Source organism: Lissotriton helveticus, chromosome 1_1 (genome assembly GCF_964261635.1).
Source record: "Lissotriton helveticus chromosome 1_1, aLisHel1.1, whole genome shotgun sequence".
Lineage (NCBI taxonomy): Eukaryota > Metazoa > Chordata > Amphibia > Caudata > Salamandridae > Lissotriton > Lissotriton helveticus.
In genome coordinates, this window is record NC_136057.1 from 567877507 (window position 1) to 567903919 (window position 26413).

Here is a 26413-nt window from a genome sequence, read left to right on the forward strand (position 1 = left end):
CAACAATGAATTACTTGAAAAATAGAGTTACACTCAGTCTCAGGATGAGGAACATTGAGAGTCAAATCTGATTTGCTTGTTTATTTCTTTTTTTTACCTAACAATAAAGTTACTTAGAGAGATCTAGCAAAGTTGCCTTTAAATGGTAGGACGTTTCTGATGATATCTTGCCTGAAAAGCATGCAAGTCTCTAGTGGGCTCTTTCTGTACATATCTAATGTCCGTAAAGAACTGGTATTTTAACATTGTGATTAAATGAGGCATATTCTTCTCAATGAATAAAAACCTATATACTCATGACTGCACCCATTACATATATCTGGCGACGTGTATAATTTGAAAATGGATCTAACTCCATGTTTTTGTAGTTTTTGAAGATGTTTTTTTTAAAATTAATGTGAGCCAGCATAAATTACTTTTGTGTAGTCCAATTTTAAGAGAACCAGCGAGCATACAAATAAATGATAGTGATTGGTGTGTGTTTTTTGTGTGAAATAACACATTTTGTCTTCATTGTTTAAACTGTAAAATGAAGAACAGATCGAAACTTGTTTTTACCCAGAGGTTCATGATTTCCTTCACTATGTGATATTTTACACTCTTTATTTTCTGAATGTTTTGGCATTTTGGTAAGCTGTTGTGCATGTACCACATGCATTTCTCTGAGGCGAGTCTTGTTCCCTAAGCCATAGAACCAAGGGTAAGCCAGCGATTCCTTGCAGAAACCATTTTAAGGAGTCCGTTTTTTTTGTTGGGGGGGGGAGTTTGCAGATTTTTGTAGCGTGAACTTGACTCGAAAGTATTGGAGCGCTTTACATGAGCACCAGTTGCATTACACAAGGACGTATTTATGTTTTTGGTAGGCACGGGGAGATTAAGTGATTTGCCCAGAATCACAGGATGTGGAGTCGAGCCTGAGGCTCAAACCTTGGTTTCCCAGCCTCAAAGTCAGCAGTCTAGCCATGAGACCACACCCTTTTCCTAAGTCCTGTTTGGACTTTGTTTATGCTCAGTCACAGCTCACACCAATATTCTGACCTCTCTCTAAGACAGCTTAATAATTTGATCTACTGCAGTTGGTATCCAAGCATAAGAGTGATTCAATAACATTTTATTTTTATGCTTCATTAGGACAGAGAGGGGATTTTTGAGTGTGAACCAGTAATTTCAATGAATTTGGCATGGGAAGTTGTTATTTTAGAACAAATGCATGATAATATGATGGAGTGGTGTAGACATTCTGAAATATGTAACCTTTAAATTTAATGATTGCACATATTGCGGCTGTAGCTCTCTATTGTGTAGAAGTCCTGTACTGCTGACAAGCAATACATGCATGCTGTAAGCAGGGAAATGGTGGAAACTAAGACACTACTCTTATTTTATAGCTATGTTATGATACACATTTGATTTAATCTACTTCTCTCTTTGCAAACAACTGCATATTCATCATATTAGCTTTCAGCATGAGTTGTATGTCTAAAATGGAGTGGCATGACGTTGGGGTGGAAAGGATGCTAATGGTCTCTACAGCCAGATATAGACTGGTCTCTAGTCATTCACAATTCTGCTGACATGCCAAGTATCAACAATGAGTAGCTTGTTATTGATGTATCTTATGTCTGGTCTTTGGGTCTTACAGTAACATCTGTCCCATGGACAAAATAACACCAATCCATATGTACTTGCAAAACATGCCATACCCTCAGTCTTTGATCCATCACCGTTATTTAGCTCACTGCCCCATCTGAAATGGCAGAAACCGGTCCCCGGAAGCTTGTTTCCTTCCCAGTATAAGAATTGGCTTGGTAGTTTGGTTTGCCCTGTTCCCATCATGCACTGGGACAGGAACAGACTAATTTGCATATAGCCAAGTTCTGAGCTGGGATGGTGCAGTGAGCTAAAAAACGGTGATGGATCAAGCCCTGATCTTTGGACTGGGTAAGAGTGGTCTGCTTAATTCAGACACTCTGTTCATCACCACCCCCTTTTCTGAATCGTTTTTGGCCACTATAGGTGTGGCAGGGTATACTCAGACATGAGTCCCTTGCTCACTGCTCCATCAGGATTCAAGCAAGCCGGGCCGACGACGGCTGGAATGCCAGAAACCGGTCCCCGGAAGCTTGTTTCCTTCCCAGTATAAGAATTGGCTTGGTAGTTTGGTTTGCCCTGTTCCCATCATGCACTGGGACAGGAACAGACTAATTTGCATATAGCCAAGTTCTGAGCTGGGATGGTGCAGTGAGCTAAAAAACGGTGATGGATCAAGCCCTGATCTTTGGACTGGGTAAGTGTGGTCTGCTTAATTCAGGCACTCTGTTCATCACCACCCCCTTTTCTGAATAATTTTGTCCACCATAAGCGTGGAAGGGTATACTCAGATGTGAGTCCCTTGCTCATTGCACCATCAGGATTCAAGCAAGCCGGGCCGACGACGCCTGAAATGGCAGAAACCGGTCCCCGGAAGCTTGTTTCCATCCCAGTATAAGAATTGGCTTGGTAGTTTGGTTTGCCCTGTTCCCATCATGCACTGGGACAGGAACAGACTAATTTGCATATAGCCAAGTTCTGAGCTAGGATGGTGCAGTGAGCTAAAAAACGGTGATGGATCAAGCCCTGATCTTTGGACTGGGAAAGAGTGGTCTGCTTAATTCAGGCACTCTGTTCATCACTACCCCCTTTTCTGAATCATTTTGTTCACCATAAGCGGGGAAGGGTATACTCAGATGTGAGTCCCTTGCTCATTGCACCATCAGGATTCAAGCAAGCCGGGCCGACGACGCCTGAAATGGCAGAAACCGGTCCCCGGAAGCTTGTTTCCTTCCCAGTATAAATATTGGCTTGATAGTTTGGTTTGCCCTGTTCCCATCATGCACTGGGACAGGAACAGACTAATTTGCATATAGCCAAGTTCTGAGCTGGGATGGTGCAGTGAGCTAAAAAATGGTGATGGATCAAGCCCTGATCTTTGGACTGAGTAAGAGTGGTCTGCTTAATTCAGGCACTCTGTTCATCACCACCCCCTTTTCTGAATCATTTTGTCCACCATAAGCGTGGAAGGGTATACTCAGATGTGAGTCCCTTGCTCATTGCACCATCAGGATTCAAGCAAGCCGGGCCGACGACGCCTGAAATGGCAGAAACCGGTCCCCGGAAGCTTGTTTCCTTCCCAGTATAAGAATTGGCTTGGTAGTTTGGTTTGCCCTGTTCCCATCATGCACTGGGACAGGAACAGACTAATTTGCATATAGCCAAGTTCTGAGCTGGGATGGTGCAGTGAGCTAAAAAACGGTGATGGATCAAGCCCTGATCTTTGGACTGGGTAAGAGTGGTCTGCTTAATTCAGGCACTCTGTTCATCACCACCCCCTTTTCTGAATCATTTTGTCCACCATAAGCGTGGAAGGGTATACTCAAATGTGAGTCCCTTGCTCATTGCACCATCAGGATTCAAGCAAGCCGGGCCGACGACGCCTGAAATGGCAGAAACCGGTCCCCGGAAGCTTGTTTCCTTCCCAGTATAAGAATTGGCTTGGTAGTTTGGTTTGCCCTGTTCCCATCATGCACTGGGACAGGAACAGACTAATTTGCATATAGCCAAGTTCTGAGCTGGGATGGTGCAGTGAGCTAAAAAACGGTGATGGATCAAGCCCTGATCTTTGGACTTGGTAAGAGTGGTCTGCTTAATTCAGGCACTCTGTTCATCACCACCCCCTTTTCTGAATCATTTTGTCCACCATAAGCGTGGAAGGGTATACTCAGATGTGAGTCCCTTGCTCATTGCACCATCAGGATTCAAGCAAGCCGGGCCGACGACGCCTGAAATGGCAGAAACCGGTCCCCGGAAGCTTGTTTCCTTCCCAGTATAAGAATTGGCTTGGTAGTTTGGTTTGCCCTGTTCCCATCATGCACTGGGACAGGAACAGACTAATTTGCATATTGCCAAGTTCTGAGCTGGGATGGTGCAGTGAGCTAAAAAACGGTGATGGATCAAGCCCTGATCTTTGGACTGGGTAAGAGTGGTCTGCTTAATTCAGGCACTCTGTTCATCACCACCCCCTTTTCTGAATCATTTTGTCCACCATAAGCGTGGAAGGGTATACTCAGATGTGAGTCCCTTGCTCATTGCACCATCAGGATTCAAGCAAGCCGGGCCGACGACGCCTGAAATGGCAGAAACCGGTCCCCGGAAGCTTGTTTCCTTCCCAGTATAAGAATTGGCTAGGTAGTTTGGTTTGCCCTGTTCCCATCATGCACTGGGACAGGAACAGACTAATTTGCATATAGCCAAGTTCTGAGATGGGATGGTGCAGTGAGCTAAAAAACGGTGATGGATCAAGCCCTGATCTTTGGACTGGGTAAGAGTGGTCTGCTTAATTCAGGCACTCTGTTCATCACCACCCCCTTTTCTGAATCATTTTGTCCACCATAAGCGTGGAAGGGTATACTCAGATGTGAGTCCCTTGCTCATTGCACCATCAGGATTCAAGCAAGCCGGGCCGACGACGCCTGAAATGGCAGAAACCGGTCCCCGGAAGCTTGTTTCCTTCCCAGTATAAGAATTGGCTTGGTAGTTTGGTTTGCCCTGTTCCCATCATGCACTGGGACAGGAACAGACTAATTTGCATATAGCCAAGTTCTGAGCTGGGATGGTGCAGTGAGCTAAAAAACGGTGATGGATCAAGCCCTGATCTTTGGACTGGGTAAGAGTGGTCTGCTTAATTCAGGCACTCTGTTCATCACCACCCCCTTTTCTGAATCATTTTGTCCACCATAAGCGTGGAAGGGTATACTCAGATGTGAGTCCCTTGCTCATTGCACCATCAGGATTCAAGCAAGCCGGGCCGACGACGCCTGAAATGGCAGAAACCGGTCCCCGGAAGCTTGTTTCCTTCCCAGTATAAGAATTGGCTAGGTAGTTTGGTTTGCCCTGTTCCCATCATGCACTGGGACAGGAACAGACTAATTTGCATATAGCCAAGTTCTGAGATGGGATGGTGCAGTGAGCTAAAAAACGGTGATGGATCAAGCCCTGATCTTTGGACTGGGTAAGAGTGGTCTGCTTAATTCAGGCACTCTGTTCATCACCACCCCCTTTTCTGAATCATTTTGTCCACCATAAGCGTGGAAGGGTATACTCAGATGTGAGTCCCTTGCTCATTGCACCATCAGGATTCAAGCAAGCCGGGCCGACGACGCCTGAAATGGCAGAAACCGGTCCCCGGAAGCTTGTTTCCTTCCCAGTATAAGAATTGGCTTGGTAGTTTGGTTTGCCCTGTTCCCATCATGCACTGGGACAGGAACAGACTAATTTGCATATAGCCAAGTTCTGAGCTGGGATGGTGCAGTGAGCTAAAAAACGGTGATGGATCAAGCCCTGATCTTTGGACTGGAGCGCAGCGGGCGCGCCGGTTGCGCGCCGAAGGCGCGCCTAAGGCAAGCCCGTCTGCGCCCGTCCGCGACGGGCCGGGACCAGGGGCCACAACCCCTGCATCTCCCGTCACGCAAACTCGGTATTACACCTCCGAAGAACTCCGAACCATCAACTCCCAGGTAACCTTGACCTGTGCTCATAAATTCGACCCACTTGACCTACCTTCTCTATGTAATGAATGCAAGACTCACCTCAAGCCTACACCCCACACATCAAATCAACAACTGTTTAGATTGTTTCTGTTGAACTGCAGGTCTCTTCCAAGACACTGCACAGAGCTTTCTCTGTTAATTGACGAGAAAAAACCGGACGCCCTCTTCTTAACTGAGACATGGCTAACCCCTCACTCCGATCCTGAGTTGGTTCAAATTCTGGGGCAGGAATACCAAATTGTAAGACAGGACCGGGAAAGTGAAAGAGGGGGTGGCTTAGCCATCATCTTCAGAGACTGCTTCACCTGTCGCTGCACCCCCAACCCTTTCCCGGAATGTGAAAGCATGTCTTTTACCCTGGAATTTTCTCCCAATATAAGTTTCTCCGGAACACTTATATACCGACCACCAGGTACTCCTAAACAGTTCTACGAATCTTTGCCCCCGCTAGTCGCCGATTTGGCCCTATCGCCTTCTAACTTCACGCTATTGGGCGATCTCAATATTCATTTTGACGACCCCAATAATTCCATCGCCAATAAACTAAGCGGGGACTTATCCGCTTTGCAGCTGCTCTAGCTGGTTTCATCTCCTACGCACACGAAAGGTCACTTGCTGGATCCAGTGTTCAGCAACTGTCCACATTTGAAGGCCTGCCCCCCTATAGCACTTCCTTGGACAGACCATGCTTTAGTCCCGCTGCTTTGGACAACTGAGAAATCTACACTCCCTACACCTTCTGTCCAAGAAACCCGAAATTGGTCTAAAATACCGCTGGCCCAGTGGACCCAGGTATTACAAAAATCTATTCCTCTAGTCGGTCAGACTCCTTCACAGGCCAATGAAACATTTAATGAATGGATACAGAATTCTCTAAACGCCACGCTTCCCCTGAAGAGAACAGTTTGTAAGAGATCCAGAATCTCAGCTCCCTGGTATTCCACTGAACTACGGGAGAAAAAGCGTTTCTGTAAGAGACTGGAACGTAAATGGCGACTGGAATATGCGGAAGCAGACAAAACTATCTATAGAGACGCCATCAGGATATATAAAAAAGATATAAAAAGTGCGCAATCCGTATATTACTCAAACCAGATCGCAGAGGCCAGCTCCAGCTCGAAAGAGATCTACAAAATAGTAAAAAGCCTCACCACCCTTTCCACACCCCCTCCTATAATTGAGAATCCTCAGCTCCGCTGCGAAGATCTGGCCAACTTCTTTTCCCAGAAAATTAATATCATCTACTCCTCCCTTCCATCCACAGAACAGACTGTTTGGACTGAAGCAGTCTCATTCCCCCCTCAAGAACATACATCCAACCACCCTCCGGTGTTGGCGGAACTCCCCCAGCTGCAGGTGGATCACCTCACCTCCCTTATGCACCAAGTGAAGTCAGGCTCCCCTAGAGACCCAGCACCCCCATATGTTCTAGTCTCTGTTACTCAAACCATCCTTCCCACACTGCTTAGAGTACTTAACACCTCGATCTCTACCAGCATAGTACCAGTAGCGTGGAAGCAGGCTATGGTGAGGGCTCTGGTCAAAAAACCTAACCTTGACACCAAGAACCTCAATAACTTCCGCCCGATCTCCTTGCTGCCTTGGGCAGCCAAAATATTGGAGAAACACATAAACAGTGTACTAACAACTTTTCTCGAGCAAAACCATCTGCTCGATCCCTCCCAGACTGGCTTCCGCCCCAAGCATGGGACCGAGACGGCACTGCTGGCTGTCACAGAGGAGTCCAGGAGAATCTTACATCGGGGAGGATCGGTGGCAATCATCCTCCTCGATCTGAGCGCGGCATTCGATACCGTTAACCACGGTATTCTCCTGCAGCGTCTCCTGGACACCGGAATATCTGACAGAGCCCTGGAGTGGTTCAAGTCCTACCTGAGTGACAGATCGTTCCAGGTGTATGAGGGTAATGTCACCTCCTCTAGCAAGCCTTTGGGGTGTGGAGTCCCGCAGGGATCATCATTAAGCCCGACGTTATTTAACGTCTACATGAGGCCACTGGCTGAGATCGTCCGCCCGTATGGTATTAAGATCGTTACCTACGCGGACGATACCCAGCTGGTGGTCTCCTTGGCACAGGCAGGCAGACCTTCGGCGAATGTAGATCTTGCTGGTTGCTTGGAGATGGTCAAGAGCTGGATGACCAAGTCTTGTCTTGTCTCAAACTTAATGGAGACAAGACCGAGCTTATGCTCCTGGGTCACACCGCACCATCTGCCATAGACACTCTCTGGCCTTCCAGTTTAGGTCCTGCCCCTGTTCCCAAAGACGCCATCAAGAGCCTTGGTGTCTGGCTCGACCGGTCCCTATCATTCGATCAACAGGCAACAATACTTTCTGCCACTTGCTTTGGCCTCCTGAGAGTCATCAGGAAGATCTTGCCGCTACTCCCCTTTGAAGCAAGAAAAACCGTGGTTCTGGGCCTGATACAATCGCGGCTGGACTATGGAAATGCATTGTATCTCGGAGCTCCTGACTTCACCTTACGCAAACTGCAACTAATACAAAACTGTGCAGCCAGAACGCTTTTACAAATCCCCAGCAGATCCTCAGTAAAGCCCGGACTGAGGAAACTGCACTGGCTCCCCATAAAGGAAAGAGTAAATTTCAAATCACTCTGCATCGCACACCAGACCTTCTGGTCTCTAGGCCCGGCAATTAATCTCCCTCTCATCATACCCTATCTCCCCACACGACAGCTGCGCTCCACCTCTGCAAATCTAGCCAGTGTGCCGCAAATAAAGAAGTCAAGGTCCGGAGGCCGTTCCTTCTCTTATAACGTAGCCAAGAGGTGGAACGCCCTGCCTCAGCATCTAAGATCCAATCCCGATATCCTCTCCTTTCGCAAACAGCTGAAAACGCTCCTGTTTACCACATAACTGTGGAGCTGACTCTGCCTTTTCCTAGCTTGAACTTCAGTTGGTATGCTTAGCGCTTGGACGCCTCAGGGCAGCTATGTGCGCTCTAGAAATCTGAATTCATTCATTCATTCACTGGGTAAGAGTGGTCTGCTTAATTCAGGCACTCTGTTCATCACCACCCCCTTTTCTGAATCATTTTGTCCACCATAAGCGTGGAAGGGTATACTCAGATGTGAGTCCCTTGCTCATTGCACCATCAGGATTCAAGCAAGCCGGGCCGACGACGCCTGAAATGGCAGAAACCGGTCCCCGGAAGCTTGTTTCCTTCCCAGTATAAGAATTGGCTTGGTAGTTTGGTTTGCCCTGTTCCCATCATGCACTGGGACAGGAACAGACTAATTTGCATATAGCCAAGTTCTGAGCTGGGATGGTGCAGTGAGCTAAAAAACGGTGATGGATCAAGCCCTGATCTTTGGACTGGGTAAGAGTGGTCTGCTTAATTCAGGCACTCTGTTCATCACCACCCCCTTTTCTGAATCATTTTGTCCTCCATAAGCGTGGAAGGGTATACTCAGATGTGAGTCCCTTGCTCATTGCACCATCAGGATTCAAGCAAGCCCGGCCGACGACGCCTGAAATGGCAGAAACCGGTCCCCGGAAGCTTGTTTCCTTCCCAGTATAAGAATTGGCTTGGTAGTTTGGTTTGCCCTGTTCCCATCATGCACTGGGACAGGAACAGACTAATTTGCATATAGCCAAGTTCTGAGCTGGGATGGTGCAGTGAGCTAAAAAACGGTGATGGATCAAGCCCTGATCTTTGGACTGGGTAAGAGTGGTCTGCTTAATTCAGGCACTCTGTTCATCACCACCCCCTTTTCTGAATCATTTTGTCCACCATAAGCGTGGAAGGGTATACTCAGATGTGAGTCCCTTGCTCATTGCACCATCAGGATTCAAGCAAGCCGGGCCGACGACGCCTGAAATGGCAGAAACCGGTCCCCGGAAGCTTGTTTCCTTCCCAGTATAAGAATTGGCTTGGTAGTTTGGTTTGCCCTGTTCCCATCATGCACTGGGACAGGAACAGACTAATTTGCATATAGCCAAGTTCTGAGCTGGGATGGTGCAGTGAGCTAAAAAACGGTGATGGATCAAGCCCTGATCTTTGGACTGGGTAAGAGTGGTCTGCTTAATTCAGGCACTCTGTTCATCACCACCCCCTTTTCTGAATCATTTTGTCCTCCATAAGCGTGGAAGGGTATACTCAGATGTGAGTCCCTTGCTCATTGCACCATCAGGATTCAAGCAAGCCTGGCCGACGACGCCTGAAATGGCAGAAACCGGTCCCCGGAAGCTTGTTTCCTTCCCAGTATAAGAATTGGCTTGGTAGTTTGGTTTGCCCTGTTCCCATCATGCACTGGGACAGGAACAGACTAATTTGCATATAGCCAAGTTCTGAGCTGGGATGGTGCAGTGAGCTAAAAAACGGTGATGGATCAAGCCCTGATCTTTGGACTGGGTAAGAGTGGTCTGCTTAATTCAGGCACTTTGTTCATCGCCACCCCCTTCTCTGAATCGTAGCTATATCATGAAGCAATACATTTTCCATAAATTTAAGTAAGTGATATCAGCAGTACTTTCAGCAATTTTCCCGGGGTAAGGCAAAAGAGAACTAGATCAGTAACTGGTAATAATCACCTGATCTGACATGGAATATTTAGAAGTGAAAGTAGGTAGCTCCTCTGTGGACCAGCTAATGGTATAGCCACTGTTTCTTTGACCACTTTCACAGAATAGGCGCCCAAAGGAGAGTTAACTTTAATGCCAATGAGCATATTCAGTGTGTGTACTCTTACTGAGTGGAAGAATACAACAATATTCACATGAGGGAGACTTTGCCCATGAGTCATAATTAAACTCGAGATTGGGATTTGAACCAAAAAATGTTGCCATGGAAACAATGTCTGAGGAGAAGCCGGAAGTATTGCTGCGGAGCTCTGGGACTTGTAGCCAAAACTGAAAGTTTACATTTTATTTGGATGTATTTTAAAAATTCTACTGTTTCTGTAGGAAACCTTGCATCTTCCCATGGTTACCTCAGATATTTTGGCTTTTTCTAGACGATATTTTTGCTGGACTTAGAATTCTGTGTACTGTTACCCCTGCTAAACAACAGTAACATACCTGTGCTCTGCATTTAAAAAGGTAGGGTCTGTATCCCTGACTGACATATTTACCTTGCCTGTAAGTCCGTAGAATATGATATAGAAAGTTTTACTTATGGCCTGGAAGTTAAGTGCCACCTATGGATTGTAGCACCTGTTGTGCCATCCACAAAGAGACCCTTAAAAGTAGGCTTTCAGGACTACAAAGAGTAGCCAGCTGCAGCAGCCTAAAACCCTACTGTCACACTTGTCAAAATAGTCCTTTTTGACAAGCCTGAAATTCTGATTTTAATAAGTTACCTCGAAGTATGCCTTGTTGTCCACAGAGTAGGGTACCGGATATTTAAAAGTGGATCATGTGCCAAATTAAAATTAGCATGTTATTTATTGTAAGTCTGTTAGAAATAGGGATCTCTAGTTGACAAGGGTTTGCACCTTTGTCACAGTCAGGGTAAGGGGCAGTGCTTAATTTGAGCCAGAGCTTTCCAGTGCTAAGCACCGGCACTTACTTTTTTTCAGATGCTCGGCACCTAATTGTCAACACCATAATTAGAACACTCCACCACATGGTGGCGCTGCTCATCAAATTTAGAGATGAGCAGAACATCTGTAGTTTAGAAATACAATATACATTAAAATTGCAAATACCTGGCTCCCCAGTCATTCCTTTAGCTTTGAGGACCTGGAATAATCTGAACAGTCACATTTGCATGCGAGAGAGATGGTTAGTATCTGTCTTGGCAGTGATGACAAGGGCGATAGGTGATGCAAGCTGCAGTGGCCTCCTGGTCAGAGCCCTGGCACTAAATATTTTACAAATGAATCACTGGTAAGGGGTGTACACTTCTAAAATAACCCCTGCTCACCCCCTTGGTGCCTTGGCATGAGCAGACAGGCTTATCTCAGAGGCAGTGAGTGAAGCATTTCTGGGCACATACAGTAAAACAGTAAAAACACTACAAATGGACACCACACCAGTTTAGAAAAATAGGTAATCTTTATCTAAACCAAACAGGACCAAACCAACAAATATACACAAGACAGTATTAAAAATATGACTTTCAAATGTTAGAAATAGTTCGGTTCACAGCAAATTGCAGATGCTACACTTTTCACACAAAGTACCTTGGATGCATAGCGCACACAAACAAAATTCAACGGTTCCTAACACTCAGAGAAGGTGATGCATTGGTTCCTTGCTCCGGGGGAGATGATGCGTAATTTCCTTACTGCGGCACAGGGGAGGTGATGCGTCGGTTTCTTACTACGTGGGGAGATGATGCGTTGGTTTCTTACTGCTTCCCCCAATGTTGTGACAGACCTGGCGCCTCGATGCGCTGCGATGATCCGGGACGATGCTTGGATTCTTGCCGCCGCATAGCAGGGCTTGCGTCGAAATTGGTGCAGAGGTCTCGGACTTCAGAGATCGGTGCACTTGATGTAGCATGCAGCGATTTCTTTAACCGCGGACAGGCGCTGTGACGATTTCTTCGGCGATGTGTCGGAAACAGGTGCGGGTACATTGCTTTTCTTGAAGTTGCATTACTTTTGTAGCTCCCAGCGCAAACAGCCTCCAGAGGTCCAAAACAAAAGCAGGAACCTCTTAGCAGGTCAGGACTCCCAGCAAGGAAGTTCATGGGAGCTGCTGGTGAAGTCTTCATGTCCCTGAGACATCAGAACAGGAAGAGGCAATCTCAGTTTTAAGCCCTTGGAGATCTTCCTCAAGCAGGGGACATATCAAGCAGCAAAGTCCTTTTCCCTTTCCTTGGCAGAAAGTAGCCACTGCAGGCCAAACCCAGGCAGCAAACAGCACAGGGGCAGTATTCCTCCTCAGTTTTTCCTGCTCTTTTCCTTGCCAAAGGTTCCTCTTGATTCCCAGAAGTGATCTAATGTGCTGGGGATAGGGCACCAATATTTATACAGCAAAATCCTTTGTTCTCTGGTGGCAGAGAAGCCCTGTGCTCAGTCAAACCCAGTTCTGTTCTCTCTGTTGCTGCATCCTGGCAGGAGGTGGAGACAGCATTGTCGAAGGCAGACCAGGCCCAATCAGGTGAAAGGAAATCTCCACCCCCTCTACTCTAAATGCAGCCCAGGTCTATTCATCCCAGTCCTGCCTCATCCAGACTCTCTGGAGCCACTGCGCATACCTAGCCCCTGTCAATCCAAAGCCAGGCAGTCAATACACATCCTAGCAGAGGCACACTGGATGGCTAGCAAGAATAATACCTACTTTCTAAAAGTGGTATTTTCCAACACAAAATGTAAAAATCATCCTCAGTAAAAGATGCATTTTAACATTCTGAGTTCAGGCATACTAAACTTTATTTTCCTACCTTGTTCCCCGGGGTAGTTATGTTTATAAGAAGTTATAAGCAAACTCCCCATTCTTTCCAATGGGAATAGGTAGCCTTACAATAGTGAAAAATGAAATTGGCAGTATTTCACTATCAGGACATGCCACAGACACTAGGGCATGTCCTACCTTTCACACACACTGCACCCTGCTCACAGGGGTAACTTGGGCCTATCCGAGGGGTGGCTCACATGCAAAAAGGAAGTTTAGGTCCTGGCAAGTGGGTACACTTCCCAAGTCGACATGGCAGTACCAGACTGCACACAGACTCTGCAGTTGCAGGGCTGAGTTACTTTTACAGGCTGCCTATGTGGGTGGCCCTATTAGTGCTGCAGGCCCTTTAGCATCATTTGATTTACAGGTCCTGTGCATACTCAGTGAACTGTATTAGGGACTGACTAGGAAAGCAGATATGCCAATTATGATATCACCAATCCATAACAACAATTGACAAAATGAGCACTTGCACTTTGGCACTGAACAGCAGTGGCAAAGTGCCGAAGGCATCTAGATCAGCAAAACGAAGCCCAACACACAGCAAAATAACAAGGGGTAAAGGCAAAAATACAGGGGAAACCCACACCAATGATGCCAGGTCTAACAAAGTCCAATTTGTTAGTGAAGATAGATTTCAATGTATATTTAGGAAACATAACCTTTAGAAAGTGACCTTTTTCCTGCCTGAAACTCCTGGAAGCTAATTTCCATTAGTTCTTCAGTATCTAGCAAGACAGTTCTTGACCTTAATGAGGTGTTAAACCGGCTTTAAGAACAGTGAGTTAGACCTTGTGATTGGAAGGTCTGGTGTATTGCATTTGGTCCTTATAAGCTCAGGAAGAAAGGCTGGGATGAGCCAGGAACTTCATTAAATTGAAAGTGACTTAGGGGAAGAATGACCAATCATAGTTTATTATAAGGGGACACCTGAAGAAGGGAAAACAGTAGCAGTCCTTCAGGACTCCTATCAGACACCAGGCCTAACCCCCTTCAGATTTTACGCAGGTCAGGAAAGTGATCTAAAGTTTCTGCCTGAAGGTGACCCATTTATGCCTAGAACCAGGTAGTGGGTGAAGATGATCCCTTGGCACTCCAGAGCCAATGGGGTGAACGTTTCAGAAAGGCAACCCTACCTTCTTTTTCAGTAGTTCCTGCTTGCCTTATGCAAAACATGTCCAAAATGCCATTTAACAGTGCTGTTTCCAAGATGACAAAAGTCTTTGGCCACTCCAGCCTGGGCTCTAAGATCTGGGACTATATGTGGGATTGTCATTGGGAAATCACCAGTTTCCTTTGACATCTAACTATAAATTCCAGTTTGAGTCAGGCACTATCCCTCAACGGACCCAGGGACAGAAGTTTGGTTGGGCAAAAGCCAGGTCCTTCCGCATCCATACTCGGGCTCGGCACAAATTTTCTTGGCATCTTATTCTCTCCCTTTCAAGTGTGCCCCAAGTGTTGCATGTTGCTCAACAGACCTTTCAAGCTGGATTTGACAGTTTGGTGTCACAGGATGCCCACATGCCCAACTCTGTGGAGTTCTAAGGAGTCACCTCTGCCCATTCAGGTTAGCCTGTTGTTTGCATTTCACACCTCGTTGGCATCTATTCAAGGCTGATCACTGGCTGGAAGAAGCTGGAAAGCTAATGCAAATTACCATCCTGGAATATCAGGCAGGAAAAAGCTAACTTTTTAAAAGTTGCTTTAAATCAATATTTATTAAATATTTTTCTAGCTAGTCCCTTTCCTGAGTTAGCAGGACTAGCATTTTAATCTGTACTCTTTTATACCTAGAACAGTTTGACCTGCCACAGTGAAAATAGTTTTTTTGGGCTGTCACGATATGGACTTGGTAATATAATTTTTTACCAGTCCTGCTTATAAATACCATGCACTCTTCCTTGTGGGATACAAGGCATACTAGATGTCACTTACCAATATGTAAAAGAAAGGTTTTATAGGTCAAATAGAGTTATTTTAACAGGCCTCAGCAGGTTTTACACTGCAGCAGTCAGGCTACGCAGATTAGGCCTGTAGCCATGCTTGCACTGCCACTTTAGTGAATGGCACAATAGGTTCTACAGTCCACAAGTGACATTTAACTTCCAGGCTTTGGCACTTTCTACACTATTAACTAAGTACTTACAGGCAAATTAACTATGCCAATAAGGATTAAGCCAATTTAGCCATGTTTAAAGGGAGAGCACAGACACTCTTCTTTTGGTTAGCAAGGGTAAAATGCATACAGTTCTAACGTAAGCAAGCTAAATAGGGCAAACATCTGGGGTGATGACACAAGAAAATTTGGATTTACTACATATTTCAACTAACATACATTCACCATGCCTAATTCCTCTGCCCCTATAATGCTCCCCCAGAACATTTTCACTTGTTTCCACAGTTTGATAATACTGCATGTACATTTAAAAAATGCAAACATGACTCCCTCTTTACGAGTGGCTATGCTCCCATGTAAAGAAGAGACACAAATTTGGAGTTCACTGATTACATTAGGTCCCTCATAGCCCGCTATGTTATAATGTTCATATTGGAGCTCACATTGATTGCTAGAGTGGGCATGGGTTTTCAAAGGTAAATAAAAGGCATGAAACCTTGCAGACACACACTTTTGAGACTGATGATTTACTTCTACCTGACAAGTCCTTAACTTGGGTATCATATTTGGTAAGTACCTTTATGGATTCTCAAACTTCAGAGTTTGTGAATGCAAGCAACATATTTCTGGACCCTCTTGAGATTGTTTGCATACGTTGTCTATTGTCACTATATTGGAGACATTGCAGCAGTAGTTTTGTCCAGACCCAACTGCTTTCATTAACTGCATCTTGAGCTGCTAACCTCCATTTGAGTTATCTGCAGCCAGTTCAGAATTTTACAGCCTTTTCCAACAGCTGACTCCAAAGCATAATGAAGGTGTGGCTCTTGCACAGAGCTCCATTGACTGCCGGGAAAAAAAACATGGTTAGTATCTCCATGATACTTCTGTCTTAATTTTTAACATTCCCCCATTCCTTCAGCGGAAGTGTACACATCTTGCTCACCCCCAAGAGAACAGGATACCCGTCTTCCAGTGCTTTGCCACTGAAAGTTCCCAGGTCAAAAAAAGACAGGGGTGAAAAGACATACACTCTCATCCCATGCATGTGGATATCCATTGTACCTCATGACTAGAAACTGGAAAAAACAAATAGTGTTTAGGAAGCAAGTGATAGCTCACTTGTTTTTATAATCTAAGGAAAAATAAGACTATGCTTCCCTAGAACACTATCAACAACAGTCCCAGTTTAGACAAAGCAAGTAATGGCTCATAGTTTTTTTTAGTGTTTTTTAGAGAGTAGCAGACAGATTGCCAGGTCATTGGAGGCTTTTGCCCCAACCCTACTGACTAGGGGGTATTTCCGCGAAACAAAAAATAAATCAATGTGCTGTTAGTTTCTCCTTTTGAGCAGGGGATTAGATTTAGGTTTTGCCTGCACAGCTCTTGCGCTGTGCTTGTAAAATCTATTGTTTTTAATATCAACTTAAAAGGGGTTTTACATCCAACCCCTACTCTTTCCTGGCTTTTCATTGGCCCCTGTGTGTGCCACTTACCTTTCCTCCATTTCTTTTGGCTTAAGTATATTTTCCTGCATTTACCAATGGTTCTTCCTTATCTGCGTCTCTTATTATTTTCCCATAGCGAAATAATGTTAACATCACCTCTGGTAGGACTGTTTTTTTCACACAGTTATGCCTCTTTTTTTTATCATCTCACAGAAGATTTAAAATTAACCCATTGGCGTAGTTTGCATAGTAGCGCTATGCGTAGCTATGCCTCACACTATGCATGCTATGCGTAGCTACGCGAACTCCGTAGTGCGGTAGGGAAATTCTGTTCGCACTGATTGCACAGTGCCAGATGCTGGTCTGCACTGTGCAGTCATTGCAAACGGCATCTTGCACAGTGCAAGTGGTCATTTTCTGCCGCTCGAGTAGATTTGTACTCGAGCTGCAGCTATCTCAAGGTGGGTTGGTAGTTTCTCGTCGCGAGCATACGCGACCACTCGCAATGAGAAACCTGACCTCCCAGCGTTGAGAATCTCGCCGGGAGGTTTATTTTCCACGCTCGCGATCGGCAACTTGATATTACTGATCGCGAACGAGGAAAAATCTCGCCGGGATGTTGATTTTGCTCGCTTGCAGTCGCCAAATTGATGTTGAGGACCGCGAGCAAGCAAAAAATTACCGCTACACTATGTGTTTTTGCACTGTGCTACATGCAATTTGCGTAGTGGCGCAAACTACGCATGCTTCGCGAGAGTAGCATAGTACTACGCCCAGAGTTAATTTAAATAGCAAGTTATCACCGGAGAGATTAAGTGATTTACCCAGAATCACAGGAGGTTGCTTTGCAGAGACTTGAACCGGGATCCCCAGCTCTCGAGACAGCAGCTCTGGCCGCCGCATCACATCCTCTCCCCTCCTGTGTTACTTGTTTCCAGTATCTTGGTTTTAACTAAGCTGTGAAGTACACCACAAGCACTTTTTGAGCCTTTGAACAGTCGGAGGCTATGCTGTTGCGTCCCGGATTGTTATTTTCCTCATCCGAAGGGGGTGTAAGAAGCACAGAAGAGCACTAGAGATGCCGATTCCTTTGTCAGCTCAAAGACACCTGCCTGCGAGGTGTCTCCGGTGGTATGACAAGGCTTTCTGTCACACAGCTGCTTGAGTTTTTCTGGTGGTCCTGAAGAGGAAATATTTAAGGTAGAACGATGGTCCTGAGCAGGGCAGGCTATCTAAAATACCACGACTGACGGTCCTGTGTACTCCTCCTCTGGAAGCTGATGCTTCCCCTACCTCTAAATAGGGAGGACAAACTATAAGTTTCCACCAAACTCTAAACAAGCCCGTTTGTCCCGCAATTGGCATACCTTTGACAGCATTCTAGAAATTTCTGGTCATTTTTAGTCTACAACATTGTGATTCATGACCCTTAGTGCACAGAAAAAAGTAGACATTTGTGCATATTTAAATGGTTCATTATGATCACTCTGAACCACATCAAAATGTAATGTCTGTTTCAGCTGTGTTGTATCCAGTGTCTTAGTACACGGGGAATGAAAGTACACTTTTATGTAGGTGGTGTCAGTGCATTGCTCCATGATTGTGGAAAATGTATTTGTATACCACTTGAACGGGTGGCCCAATACCCCAACGGTACTTACCATTGCAGGTGTACTCACCCACCAATACTAGAATGTAGGTGTTAGGTGCAGTTATCCTTTGGAAGAAATCCAGTCTCCTCTGTATGGGATGCAATCTAGACATTTATCCTCCTTTGATAACTGTCCCTTGGATTTTCAAATGACCTGCCCACCTCCACACGGGCCCTTCTCTTTCATGGAAGGATCCTACATTTCCCTGTACTGATATGGGTTTTTCAGATTTCTTTTTTACCCCTAGCTATGTTTTGTAATGAGAGCAGTCAAAATGGTAAAAGGTGTTCCTTCCATGTGGATGTAATCCTGTGTCATAAAAAGGAGAGCATGCTCCCCTTTAAATGTTTCAGTAGCCTTACATTTGTTTTTACAGAGGGACTGTATAACCCATCCAGTTGCTTGAGGTTTTATTTCTAACTTGCACAGTGTGCTAATGTGGTCTTGTAAATAGGGATCCCATTTTACATTAATTTAACAATTTGACTAGATGTCATTTGAGTAGGTAGTTGTATCCTTCACCTCATATTTCTAAGGTTCATGTTTTGTATTGCTCCAGTAAAATAGTCATCCACTGACGCTCAGAATTTTCCCCAGCCAGAAAAGAGGTTTTCCTCACCTCACACATTGCTGTTGGGATATGTTAATTTGGTGCATGAAATGATAATGACTATAGATGATCACATGACAAGACATCATAGTGGAGTGAAAAGGTTTTCTAAATGTGCACAGATAGGCATTACGGAGAAGTCTACTGAACATCTTAACGCTATAAGAAGTAAAGAAACTAATGCCATAGCAGATGACTTGTGTTCCTCAGCTGTTTAAATGTTACAGTTTATTTCTTCCACAAGATATCTTTCTACTGGCAAACTTTGTATCTACAATGGCCCCCCAACAGAATAATAATCCAAACATCTTGATATAATATTTAAATGTTAACATGTAACTTCATTTGCAAGTTTGAATGTCAAAGTAATTTTATTTATTTATTTTGCTCTTTTTATTTCAGTATGCTCAACTAATAGTACACCAGTGATATAATTTTCACGCATCTTAATCCACTCATTAATTTATATATTTATTCGTTTCAACAATCAATGAAAGAATAATCAATGTAGTGTGGTAACAGTTACAGCATATCCTACTAATCCCCTCTAGAGTCCTCGATAAGCCTGCCACCCCCCCCAATCTTTTCCTGTTCTTTGGACACGTTCTGCTCAAGTATATCATGTGCTCTGCCTGCCAGCACCAGTCTAAATTAGTTTTCCAGCCCACTGCTTTCGGTAGGGCCGGTGCCCCCCCGGTTCATAGTGATGCTACACTTTGCCACCATCGCGGCTAACGTCAGCCATAACTTTATATATTCTGGCCAGGTCTCTTACTCTGGGATCAACAACAAGAACCACTTTGGCTCAACTGGGACCTTCACACCTGACATTCCCATGGTAGAAGGTCCGCTTCCGCCCACACTCCCTATGACATAAGGCATTCTCTGTGTGGCCCAGTCGATATAAAGTTTGAGAATAGTATATTCGATGAACAATCTTTAATTGAATTAGTTGGAATCAGCTTATCGCTACCTCTCTCAGGGCCATGTAAGACCCCCAAAAATCTTCCTCATCAATGGGGCCCATGCCATCCCCATGCTGTTATTCACTACTTTCCTGTATGTTAGTGCTATCACTTTTTCCTTTGAAGGGTCCTTCAACAGTCGTCCGTCTAGGGGGGATGCTTCTGCTAGTTCTTCCCCCTTGCATGTATGGCCTGGAAGTGCATGTCCTAACTACAGATACTTCAACCACTCTCCTTTACCCATAACATCTTCCTGTTGAAGGTTGGCAAATGCCACATACGCCTTCCCTCTCCAGGCATCACCCAATTTTTCCAAGCCAAGATGTTCCCATTATTCCAAACTGCGAAGCCTTCCCACCATGTCAAGCTGATCACTATCCCACAGTGGGGTCATCACAATTAGCCTGCCCTCCCAGCCAGATACTTTGTCGCTGCCTACCAGGACCTTGCTGCCATCCGTGTGTGTGCCAGGAGACCCTACTCCGCTTTCTTGTCGTTTAGCAAAGGGAGGAGGTAGCCCCTGGTCCCAGTGACTGACCTGTCGACTCTATATGCAGGCCCTGCCCAATCCCCAAAGACCCAACCATTGACTGTGACCATTTGGGAGGCCCAGTATTATATCTCGATGTCTGGAATCACCAGTCCATCCTCATAAATACCCCTTTGCAACTTGTGCAGAGCTATGTGCGGTGTTCTCCCGCTCCACCGTAGGGTCTGCATCTTGGCCTCTACCTTTAAAAAAAAATTGCAGAAATCTGTGTAATGCAAAATATACAGCAGACGTGGAAGTGTCATCTTCTTAAATTGGGCCGCATTGCCCATTAATGTAAATGGCAATTATTGCCAATGCTGGGCGTCCCTTATGACTATGTGGGTTGCTAAGATCCGCTTGTAAAATTCCCGGGGATCTCTTGTTATGTAGACCCCCAGGTATTCGTCTCTAGGGGAACCTCACTCCTGAATGTCAGTCTTCGGGCCCCACCAACCAGTGGAAATGGCAGGGATTTATCCCAGTTTATGCAGTACCCTGAATAGTCCCCAAAGATGCTGAATATTTGTAATATACTGTCTATGGACTGCTATGGTCTCTTAATGTACAGTAGAATGTCGTCCACAAACAAGGATATTCACTCGTCCCATTCATCTCCCACTGGTATACCCAATATCAATGGGTCTTGTCGTACCATGCTGCTAGGGGCTCCAGGGCTAAGGCAAATAAAATCGGGGACAGGGGGCACCCCTATCCTATTCCTTTCTGTAAGGAGAACACCCGGGACACCAGCGAATTGACTCTTTCCCTGGCCAGTGGTTGTTCGTATAGCAGTTTCACACAGCTGGTGAAATTCGACCCAAACACTAGGTGGTGCAGGACTGCTAGCAGGTAGCACCATTCCATGCTATTAAAGGCCATTCTGGCAACCAAGGACAGAAGGGCCACCGGGTCCAAGAAACTTGCCTCCATTACATATAGAATCCTGAATAATCTACATAGGTTCAGCCTGGACCCCCTATGTGGCATGAATCCAGATTGGTCTGGATGGATGAGAGAGGGAATCACCACACACAGGTGCTTGGACAGGGCCTTCGCCAAAACCTTTGCATCATAATTGAGGAGGGAGATCGGTCTGTATGACCCACAATTCATCGGGGGTTTGCCCTCCTTGGGCATTACAACTATCAGTGCTGTCCTCTGGTCCGGCAGCAGGACACCTATCATTTTAGCTCAATTAAACATATTGAGGAGGTGTGGCGTGGTTTTTTCAAGCACACATTTGAAGAGTTCCACTGGCGTGCCATTGGCCCCCAGCATATTCCCAGACTGCAGAACACAGGCTGCTGATCTAATTTCCTCCATTGTTAGGTCTCCCTCCAACCTTTCCTGATCCTCTGCAGCCAAGTGCGGTAAGGTTATGTCTCGTAGGAAGTCCTTACAGTCCAACTCCGTGTTCCTGGATGAGGATGTGTATAGTGTTTCATAATATACAGCAAACGCCTCTCCTATCTCTTTTCCCGTCTCATGTCTATGTCCTATATTATCTACTATCCCTGGGAACCATCAACTCAATATCTTCATCTTTTTTAGCCATGGAAATAATTGTTTGGCCTTCTCTCCTACCTCGTATATTCTGTGATGAGTAGCTAGTGCCTTCACACTGGCACTGTCCTCCACTAACTCCTGGCACAAGTCTAGGTGGTGTCTCAACTCCAAGGGCATCCCCTCTCACCAGCTACGCGGGCCTCCAGGTTCGATATATTACTTTCAAGGGTATAACATTTCAATTTCTTCTCTGCTTGCATTGTCCCTATCTGGGCCTGAGCGTGGCCTCTAATCACCATTTTGAATGCCTCCCAAATCACCACCATGGAGTCCACTGACCCTAGGTTCTCTGCAAAACAATTGCTCAGTGCATTTTCTCATGCTGGTTTTAAATTGTACATCTTTTAAGTACCATGGGTCGATTGGCGGGGGCAGGACATGCGCCTGCGTAGGACCCTCAAGCATGACCTCCACTGGGGAAGGGTTGGATATCCCAGTGCTATATGTGTGGCTCCCTTAAAAAGCCCTGATGAGGCTTCTGTGAGCTGTTGACAAGTGGGTATACTGTCTAAGACTGGGATGTTGGTGTCACCAGACATTGCCCAGACCCATGGCCAAGAGGAAGTCCCCCAGTGTGCCCACCCTCCTCCCCGATGTTGCTCCCCAAAACATCTAACTCAATCAAAACCACATTATACTAAGGTCATCCTGATTACAGTATAGCCCCCGGCTGGTGGGCTTTGTTTCACAATTTAGGAAGAATAAGTTTATCGTAAGTATAATGCATATTTGCATTATGCATATTTCAAAGCCCTAAGCTTAATACCAACGTTAATGTGTTTTTTTTTTTGGGCCAAATCACTCAGAATAGGGCTAGAATAGGACTAGAATATGCTGTATAATCTGTTGTATAATCTACTATAATCTATTAGAGCTAAAGTTAATTTTCTCCTTCAACATGTATGGTTTATCTCGCATGTATTATTGGGTCCCGCTTGGTTCTAGGATGTTCATTTTTTCATAGTTTTGCATGTTTCCTTTTATTTTTTGCATATCCTTTTACTGACCTATACATGTGTTATCTGAAGCATATAGAATTATTGACTAAGGCATGGCCACAGGGTGTCTCTCCATCATCATAGACTCTAGTGAGAGTCTTCATGCCTCATAGGGTGGAGTTTGGGGGGAGGTGGGGGGGAAGGTCTTGGGGAAGGCCTCAGGGAGGGGGCTGAGGAGGGCGGGGGAGGGTGAAAATAAAAAAAGAAAAATTGGCAAATTCGGTCACAGACTATGTTGTATTAAAAGTATTAGGAGTAAAAGCCACAGAAATGTTAAAGAAAAGCAGAACCGCTTTATTTGTTTTGATGAGAATGGATGTCTAAAGCTTATCAGGCTAGTCTTTCATGCTAATTCATGGGGAGGATAAGCCTCTGTACTTGGAACGTGGCAGGCCTTAATCATAAAGATAAAAGGGCCCAGCTATCCCAATCAATACAACAAAGTCCGGTTGATATATTATGTCTCCAAGAGACACATATCGCATATTCCGACAGGAACTTACTTAAACTACCAGGCTATAACCTAATGGCGGCTACATCCCAAACATCTAAAACCAAAGGGGTAGCCATTTTCGCTAAACCTGTAATAGGCCTCCCAATTCGTAAATTAGCCGACAAATATGGCAGATGGGTCATAATTCAGCTTCAACAAGGTATTACTATCTGTGCAATCTATGGCTCAAATTTAGATGACCCCGCTGTTTTCCGAGAGCTCGAAATCGAATTGGCCTCTTGGTCAAGTCCCCTGGTCTTTTGCGGAGACTTTAATATCGACATAGGGCAATCCTCTGGGAGTCTCTTATCTCAAAAGTATAAAGGGCGAAAACCAAAGTCATATACAGCATTGGGTCAGATGATGAAAAGTCATAACCTGGCTGACGTCTGGGGCCTACTCCGAGGGCCAAATGTAGATGGGTATACATATTTTTCTTTCCCCCACAGCAAATACGTTAGAATCGACTATATTATGTCAAGTATAAATCAGAAAGACATCATTGAAATAATTAAATCCCCGAAGACCATATCTGACCACAATGCACTGACCTTTACTTTTGACACGGCTAACTTAGTTAAACCAACAATACAGTGGACATTTGACAGAAGGCTACTGGTTAACCCAGAATATATAGCGCATATGAAATCATGGACCCAGTCCTTTTTTGACTGTAACCAGTTTAGTGCACCCCGCATAATAGTATGGGACTGTTTTAAGGCGGCATTGAGAGGAGAGACCTTTTCCTTTGTTGCCAATAAACGAAAGCTAGAAAAACAATGCAATATGGAAATGATGCAGGAGTTGTCCAATCTTGAGGCACAACATGCCACCCAGTTAAATCTGTCTCGTAGAGGGCAAGCTGGTCTTACCTTAGATCCGGGGAAAATCTTAAACAAAATAATGATCTTAAAAAATGAGATTAATTGTACGTTAATTCAAAAAGCCGCGGAAACCTATCAGGTTAATAAGGATAGGCTGTACGAATCAGGGGAAAATGTGGGGAAGCAGCTAGCACTACGCACACGACAAAAGCAATCACTGAGCAACATTAAAAAGATAGAATTTGAGGGAAATGAATATACTACCCCCAAAGACATAGTTAAAGTATTCCAAAAATATTACCAAAAATTATATAGTAGTGATACTTCATACCCTGATAATGAAATCACAACATTCATAAATAATTGGCTCCCAGACCATACTAACCATAAAAACATCAATGCGGAAAATAAGACTTACCTTGATAGGGAGATTACGGTCACAGAGGTAGAGATTGCATTAGCTGAGATGGCCAACGGCAAGGCGGCCGGACCGGATAAAATCCCATTGGATCTATATAAAATCCTTAGAAATCAGATAACTCCCTTCTTGTTTGATCTGTTTCTTGGAGTTCAATACCATGCAATTCCCCCTGAGTCTTGGAAACAAACAAACATAATAATATTCCATAAGAAAGGTAAACCACCCCACCTGCCCTCCTCATATAGGCCCATATCCCTGATTAACGCCGATTCGAAGTTATACGCTAAAATATTTGCAAATCGTCTGAGCGGGGTCATCGAACGCCTTGTATCCCCGTGGCAACACGGTTTTATACCCGGCAAAGGCACTACAGACCATACTCGTAGAGCCATAACCCTGCTTGACATCATGGGTGCCACGGGGGGCGAGATGTCGATGATCTTCCTCGATGCCGAGAAGGCATTCGACCGAGTACAATGGCAGTTTCTCTGGAACATCCTTGAAAGTAAAAACTTCGGAAATACTTTTATTAACGCGATTAAAGCTATTTATACCAACCCCACGGCAAAAATCTGTATTGCAGGGAACGAGTCGGACACCATTATGGTGCAAAGAGGTACAAGGCAGGGTTGCCCATGCTCCCCGGTTTTATTTGCGCTCTATATAGATCCCCTTATTCAAAAGTTACTAACCTCAACTTCCATATGTCCAGTTTCTACAGGGTCCTTTTCCACCAAAGTCATGGCATACGCGGATGACATTGCCGTTATAACCACTAAACCATCCGAAGCAGTTTATGAAATCGAGACAATTACCCAAGCATTTGGGAAATACTCAGGGTATTCCTTGAATAGAGATAAAACAATGGTATTAGCCACTAGCAATACTCAATATGAAAGCACTTTGAGGGTTAAACAGGCCACTTATTTAGGTATAGTGCTCTCGGCAGAGATAAGTAACATCAGCGATATTAACTATTCCCCTCTCATTGATAAAATTAAAAGCGATCTAAGAAGGGTAGATAGCCTACACCTCTCTATTATAGGTAGGGCCAATTACGTAAAAATGAATGTATTCCCGCGGGTTCTATATCTGTTTAGAGCAATCCCCCTTTTACCGGCAAAGCACGTTATTAAAACTATAGACTCCCTCATAGCAAAGTTTATGTGGAGTTACGGAAAAATAAGGCGGGCTCTTCCCCTTCTAGCACTCCCTCAAAGCAGAGGTGGCTTGGCCCTACCAAATTTAAGATTATATTTTTGGGCTTCTTTATTGCAAAACATGGATCCTCTTCTGACTTCTAAACTTAGAGGCCCAACCTCTGTAATCCCTAATATACCATCAATATACGAGCTCAGTCTAGGGAAAAAACATAAGGGACTTTTTCTAAGGCAGGCTGAAACATCTTACTATAAAAAAATTAAATTAAAGACTGTTTTAGATGCCCTTTCAGTCTGGAAAGCCATCGGTAAACATCTAGGGCTTCCTACATATACAAAATATACGCCTTTATGGCAATGTAAAATTTTTTCTAATATCCCTAATGATAGCAGATCCCAGAGGTGGGAACTTCTAGGTATTAAAACAATTGGAGATTTTTTTGGTAACAATCTCCCACTTTCTTTTGAGCTTTTTCAATCAAGATATAACGTCCCTACGAATGATTTCCTAAAATGTTATCAAATATTAGCTAGCATCAACAATACTAAACCAAAAATTCTATCAGATAATATCCCACTACTTGATATTATAGGTAAAAAATCTACTAGAATCGGGGCCTTATATCAGTTACTCTTGGCCGACACCCCAGAT

The 26413-nt window shown here is 44.8% G+C and overlaps 1 protein-coding gene across 3 annotated transcripts in view; it reads left to right on the top strand.

Moving 5' to 3' along the window:
• Window positions 1–26413, top strand: part of PDE3A (phosphodiesterase 3A) — a 1456379-nt gene that overhangs the window by 1416439 nt on the left and 13527 nt on the right. The window lies entirely within an intron of this gene.